Raw genomic sequence first — 7,289 nt, 5'->3', positions numbered from 1 at the left:
AAACTCAGCCGTATCATACCGTCATCTTCACTGAGTTATGCTTACAAAGAGCACAGATAAAATAGTGTTTAATCAGAACTGCTGCTCCCCTTTGCAAGGGAAAGATAATGAAATAGCTATCCTGCAGTATGAAAGCATTGAGTTATCTCATCCTAATGTGAGTGCATGGTTGATTCACCTTCCTGTCTTTGATTTGCTTTAACACTTGGATTTAAAAAGTAATCCTGTCCTTAGAGGTAAGAGTCGTGTATAAAAAACAGCACGGAGACTTCTTGCAGAATGTGATTATTTTTGGGAACAAATCACCTGGTCTCTTACTCACATTTTCAAGAGACGACTGAAAGACTTTAAGAAGTAAAGACTTCAGAGAGACGGTGTGAAATCATGTATGACAATATACAGCTGTGGCCTGGATGGCCACTAATGACGCACAGCCTGTGATGTATGGGAGCAACATTCTTCATTTTGAGAGTCAGAGGAAAAAAAGGCACAAGCAATTATTCCACACAGTGCCAGGAAATACATTAGACCCTTTCTTAATGCTGGATAAAATGAGACAGGCTTACAAAAGCATTGTCTTACCCCCAAGGATTGTCCAGAACAAGAGCCCTGCCTTTCCAAGCACCAAATTTCCAGAGCAATCTAGCAAGGAGTCTATCATACAAAGCAACTAGGAGGACTGGGACCATAGACATTTGTCTTTTCAAAGGTTATAAAGTGTTGTCAGTGGAGCATTTCCCTGCTACCTGAATTATGAACAGCAGAGCTGTTCTGTGGGTGTGTTGGTTAGACCTTAAGTTTTGTTTGTTGAGGGAGTGAGGATCATTTATGGCCTGTGGAAATTCCCTACCAGGTTGTCTGCAGTGGGACTCTGCTCCTGGGGGTTTCTGCTGTGAACCACTCTGAAGGTGTTGCACTGTTTCAGGACTCTTCAGACCACCAACTCCAGAACATAAACTTCCGTAAGATTTCAGGATTGAAGGGGCCAGGTCAGCATTCCACCTGTGCAAAAGCAACATAAGCCTGTTATAAATGGCTCTGGACCTATGCTACTATATTTCAGGTGCTGATGTAGTACCTGGGGCATCTCTGAGAGCTCAGGGATAACATAAGGCCTCTGTCTTTCCTGAGTATTGGACTGTGCCATCTAAATAAAATTTTGAGAGTCACAAAGGAGGAGGAAATATTCACACTCCTTTTGAACCTAATTAACTGTTTTTCTGAACCATATCCTGTAGCAGTCTCCACTCTCTGTCAATGCTTATAGAAAGCCTAAGAACACTAGCTTTTACATTTGGGCTTCACATCAAGATGTCTAAAGTATGTGAATAACTTCATAGAATCAACAACTGCACTGTGAGGAAATTTTGGACCACCTGCAAAGGTCCCACAATAAAGTTGTGCAATTTCTGTAGTGGATTCAACAGACCTAAACATGAAGTGCTTTCATAGGGGAAGTCTCTGGAGAGTGATAGAGAGATGAATAGAGAGAATCTCTGGGTTAGAGTTTGACTGAACTGATCTCAGTTAAGTTTCAGTTCAATTTAAGAAAGGTGTTTTTAATGTCTCTGTACCTCTGCACATCCATGGCTATTTTCAGAACTACTCAGAATGCATTTTCATTGATCACAGTGCCCAAACAGGAGCCTGCCTTGATGCTAATGCAGAGCAGCTGTTTTTCAGGGCCTTAACTACACATTGCTGCAACAGCAGCCTGAACTGCAGATGCCCTGCGGCACATGCAGGAAGGGATTTTTTGTTTTCCTGATTCTGGCCAGTGGATGTTGTAAAACAGAATATATGGACTACTTAATGAGCAGCATGCCCCTCAAACTGTGCTGCAATAGGTGGGTCTCAGCAGCAGACACTCAGGCTTGCCTGTGGGATGCATTTGACCCTGATTACACAGCCACAGTGTGGGTTCAGGGGAGGTGAGAATGAATCAGTGCACATCCCAGTTGGTGTCCCATAATATCAATACCATAACATAATAATATTTATATTCAGTGGGTGTTGTTTCTGAGGGCTTCTAAACACTTGCTGAACCTTCTTTCCCATCTTTTATTCCAGAAACCTTCAGCATTCCTAGCCTCCAGTTTAACAGAACCTTGCTATGTCCACTGAATTCAGAGGTCCCCTGACTGGACTTGCTGGCTTAGTGTTGATCAGTGTCACCAGCTGAATCAGGAACCTACATTTGGTAGTGGAACTGCTTACCACTGCCTCTTCTGGAAGTGTATTTTTAGTTCTGGGTGTCTAGAAAGTCCTCAACATCACCTCAGAAATGTGCCAAATTGATATTAATTTCCGAAAAGTTCTAATATGTGAAGCAATTATGTCAAATAAGATTCTTGGCTGAGAGAAACTGATGTTATCACTTTAAAAAAGACCTGGCAAAGCCACAGTGGTAATGATATGAAAAGTAAATAAGCACAGGAGATAATACAAAGATGCTGAGTGGGGCAGGAAATTATTTCTAATATGAAGTAAGTCTCTCTTTTATAATACTCATTCCACCAAAATGGATGCATTTAAATTGCTGTTTAGGTGCCCTTATTCATTGCTGTTTACAGAATATGAGTTTAAATGCAGAGTTCATTTAATTCTGGCTAGGTCAGTAATTGTGGTAATGAGTAAGGTGTAGCCCCAGCCATTTTCTTTAAGATGAATAAATGCTCATTTACAAAATAAATTATTTTATTTTTGTGATTCCATAGAGGCATTAAAAAAAAATCCTGACCTTGTGCAGGCTCAAGTGAAAAGTTAGATTCCATGGAAGCTTAATTTAAAGTCATGACAGTTCCTTGTGCACTATAAAATCTGTGACTGCCATGAAACAAGAGCCTGTTTAAAACCCACACACTTCATTTCTCAATAGAAGTTTGAAATGAAGCAAATTAATTATTATTTGATAAAGTAGTAAAACGTGTTGTTATAAGTAACTCAGATAGTTTCCTTTTCCGACTGGTAAATTCTTGATAGAGAAAAGTTACTTTAGTACCAATTGCCTATAAATAGTTTTGATTAGAACCTCCATATTTTCAGTCAGTTTTTCCACTTTGAATTGCTGTACAATGAATAAATACGATTTTAAATCTGTAGTGACAGTGTCACATATATAAACAATTGTTTAATTCACAAAATAGACTATGAAGCTGCCTAGGGGTGTCATAGTTCAGCCTTGTAAAGTGGTTGACTTACTCTTCTTGCCTTCACAAATAGGGGAATAGCTGCTTGATATATTTTTTTAAAAAACAGATATCTTCAGCATATTTTGAAATGTAACCCAAGGTTAAAGAATTATTCTTTAAATCTTCTAGCTTATAATATTGTACAATCCAATTACATCTGTTCTCAAAGGGCTTGATTCAAAGCTTTAAATCTAATGCCAATCAGGTTCTTCATTATTTCTTAATAAATTGCAGCGTGATCAGCGAGTTCTGTGAGACAGTTCTGTGTCTTCTGCATCCTCTGTAGAGAGTGCATTGGAAGCTAGGTCGATGTCTAATTTGGGGCACAGCATGACAAGTTAATGCAGACAAGAAAACCACAGAAACGAAACCTAATTGTTGCATGAAAAAGGTGGGAGTGGATTTAGAAATGTAGTTTCTTACAAGAACTTCCATTTAGGGGCAGTGGTGCCAGTGTGCTCACTGACTGACTTGAACACTGGCAGAGAATCTGTCAGGTCTGCCGGGGGGGGAATGAGAGAAAGGCCTCCCAAAGCTGTTCTTCAGATTTCTCACTGAGGAAGTGGTAGGTTTATTCCTGAAAGAGTATGATATATTTACAATTGTAATAAAGTTCTTTCAGTTTTGTAAAAGAGAAGAAAAACATTCAAGTTAGGGCTTTGTCCAGTAAGGTAGGAAATCTCTTTTCTGGTTTTAGCAGTGACACATACTTTAAAGGTGCACAAGTAAACCAGAAAATTATTTATTACCTGTGCCAATCTCTTAGCTATAAAGTAACTTCAGTAATGTAGGCAGAGCAGCAAAATGCCACATTATCAGTATCTATTTTATGGTGATGGTGAAAAGAAGCAGGAAGCAAAATGAACTGTGCTATGTAAGTAAAGACTGAAATAACGTCACTGGGGACACTAAAGTGGAAAAGGACAAGCAATTGAAGAAAAGAATATGAAGGAAGAGAAATATGAAGCAAAAAGGAACAAGAAGCAGATGGCAAACAATGTGGTACCTTGATACAGATACTAATTTATAAAAGTAAGTATGAAGTCTTATTGAATACACAACTACAATGCAAAGGAATACTCTCACAAAACTTGTTTTTTCCAGATGCCTGAGCTACTGAGTCCCCTAAAATGTGTTTAAGTTATATCTCCATTTTAAGGTCAGAAGGGCTCTCCTAGTCTGACTTCTCTTCCATATACAGTGCATCTCATCCAGCATTCACTGTGTTGAACACAGTAGCTGTCCAAAAGGAAATACCTGGCATTTTTAAAGAATCTACATTTCTCCCATTTCTCCCATCTCCTTAGTTTATTGAAGGCACTAAGTATAGGTTCTTCTTTTATGTGGGCAGAGATCAGTCAATGTGTCCTTAGAAGATTTGCCAAGAACTTAACTGACTTTGAGACTGACTTGCTACAGTTTTCATTTTAAGCTCAAAACCTTTGTAGATGTTATTTTCTTCATTTAATACAAGCATTCAGTGATAACCTGTGAATCCAATTACAATATCTTACTCAGAGGTTTTCGGTTTTCTTAATTTCTTTATAACCAACAAGAATGTTCTCTTAAAAATGTAAAATACCTTTTAATTTATGAATTCATTTGAAGAGATGCCATCATTCCACTTACTACCTATGTGTTAAATTAGTGCTTTTCAATTCACAGACTTCACCAATGAGCCTCAAGGACTTTGTTCCTTCCCTGCACATAATAGGACTTCCTACCTTCCTTTCTATCCTAAAGAGAAAAGCAAAATCACTGCCAGTGTTTAGGCTCTAGGCAGTTTTTGGCCTCAAGTTTTATTCTCACAGTTCTTCCTCTCCCCAGTGCAGAGGCAGTGATTATGCCTGTGGTGATGTGACGTGTTGGTGCCTGTGTGTGCAAGAACCTCTCCTTGCCAGGGAGCCTCTGCCTGGGCACCAAGTATGGGAGTGTTGATCACACTGTGAGCTCAGATTGAATCCAGTACCACGGGGTGGTGTTTCTTCTCCTGCATAACCCTCTGGAACAAAGGTGTTCCCATCATCCATGGATTTTTATCATTGTTTAACCCCGAGGCTTCTTAAAGTTGGAAGAAGAGAATTCATCAGAGGGTGACAGTAGTGTGTCCTCAGTTTACTTCGGGACATAGAACCAAGTTCTGAGGTTTGGAAATGAGCTTTCTTCCCTCAAGTTTACCTTCTGTTTAATAAATATTGCTCTTACTCCATTTGCTACTTCAGCTGCAGAAGCCAGAGTAGTTTACTTCTTATAGTCTACTTGGAATTATGAAATTGCCCCCCCAAAACTAATTTATATTGGTTAAAATTATAGAAGCCAATAGATTGCTCGTCAACAGACATTCAACTTTTGACATGTTTGCATTTACACCCATCTCTGATATTCTGACGTAAAATATTATAGTTCAGCTGGAGTTAAGAATAGTTTATTAGTTGAATCCTACTCCAGTTTGGTGGATCCTAATAAAAGGAAAAACACTCACCGGCATTTAGAAATACAAATATATAACTCCTCTACTCATGTACCAGTGAGGATGCTGAAGAACATTCAGGTCTAAAGGGAGCAAATAGGAGGATAAAAATCCTGAGAATTTACTTGATTTTTATTTATAACATCTTAAAAGGTAAGAGGGGATCCAAATCCTCCACTGTCTTCCAGAGACAGACTTTAAGCATTTCGCAGATATTCCATTCAGAGCACTTTCTTGTGTAAAAAGAATTTGTTTGTGAAATTTTTCAGCTATTAGGTGCATCTTTATAACCTGCCCTCTCTAGTGCCTGAAACTTGTGTTGGAACTTGCATTCATTCTCATATTCAAAATGATGTAATGAGAAAACAGCTAATGTGCTTAGTTTTTTTAAGGAACTAACACAGAAAGTCTTGGAACACAAATTTTGGTAATTAACATGTTTGCTGACAAAAGCTATTTGAATGTTGACGGCAAGCTGCTTCCGTATTGTATTTTACGTGCAGATGAAACTGCTTGTAGGTACCTTCAGAGCTGAAACATGTCTGATACTGAGCACCTTTCCTATCTTTTGGTAAAGTGCCTGGAGGGCATAATAGAAGAGAAATTGCTTGGGTATGGATAGCGACCTTCAAGGGTAAATCTCAACTACAAAGATATTTTACACCCTCTTTTGCTAGACTGTGTCATGTGTCATTGCTTCTGTTTCAGGGTAATGTGATGGAGCACAGTGCTGCTGCTGAAGCTGTTATCCCTTAGGTGTCTATTGAATCCATTAGGCTCTGAAAATTGCAAAGCACTGATTATTGACTTACTCTGGAACAGTTTAGTGTGTGTGTGTACCTTTTGCTATCAAAAAGCTCTGGCGATTCCACATTAGAAAGTAATTTTCCATATGGCTTACTGGGAATTTAGGCACATAAACAGATACTCAGCAGTGATATTTAATGTAGTTTATTGAACAGGTTTCAGATTGGGGACATAATTTTCAGAGCTTTGTCGGTTTCTGTCTGAACATAGTGTTTATGTGCCTGGGAATTTGACTGTTCCTCTTGTAGTTTATTTTCCTTTGTTCTCCATTTTGATGATAAAAGGTAAATGCAAAGGTAGGATTGTGCTGATGCAGTGGAAACATACTTCATTGCAGTTTATAGACAGAACCTCTGAAAGAAATAATGTTTATGTGATCATCTCATCTTGCCACAGATGTTTTAGATTAAGCTTCTTCCTACACAGTCTGCACAAAATACATGACAGATACTGTAATATGTTGCATAGAAAATTGATATGGAATAGAAGCTGATGTGAAATTATGATGAGCAATTCAAGTGCAGACATGGCAATATCCAGTTGTTTGTACTTAAATGTTTATGAGCAGAATAGTAACTGGAAACAACAAGGACCTGCTCCATAACCAGGTCTGCTGGTGTCCTAAGTGGATATAAATATAAATAGCAACATATGGGGTATGGATTCATTTGTACTCTAAACAGTTTTGCAACATTTTTCTTTTGATAGAAGGAAAACAACCAAGCACAGCAAACATATGATACTGTGCAAATCTGTCAGAGCCAAGGAAAACACAGCCCCAGTTTCATCTGTTCTGAGCCTCCTCCAAAGGGGGGGGTGCT

The 7,289-nt window shown here is 38.6% G+C and overlaps 1 long non-coding RNA gene across 2 annotated transcripts in view; it reads right to left on the bottom strand.

Annotated features, from left to right (window-relative positions):
* Positions 1-380: 380 nt before the first annotated feature.
* The window catches only part of LOC146434487 (uncharacterized), a 92,795-nt gene continuing 85,886 nt past the window's right edge, over positions 381-7,289 (bottom strand). For both annotated transcript variants that reach the window (XR_014853274.1, XR_014853273.1), the window contains exon 5: positions 381-1,002. This is a non-coding gene — a long non-coding RNA (uncharacterized LOC146434487). The remainder of the gene's footprint in view (positions 1,003-7,289) is intronic.

The sequence above is a fragment of the Lichenostomus cassidix genome, chromosome 7, assembly GCF_008360975.1.
Source record: "Lichenostomus cassidix isolate B80296 chromosome 7, HeHo_3.0, whole genome shotgun sequence".
Lineage (NCBI taxonomy): Eukaryota > Metazoa > Chordata > Aves > Passeriformes > Meliphagidae > Lichenostomus > Lichenostomus cassidix.
The sequence above is the reverse complement of the archived record's forward strand: the minus strand, read 5'-3'. Positions and strand labels throughout refer to the sequence as shown.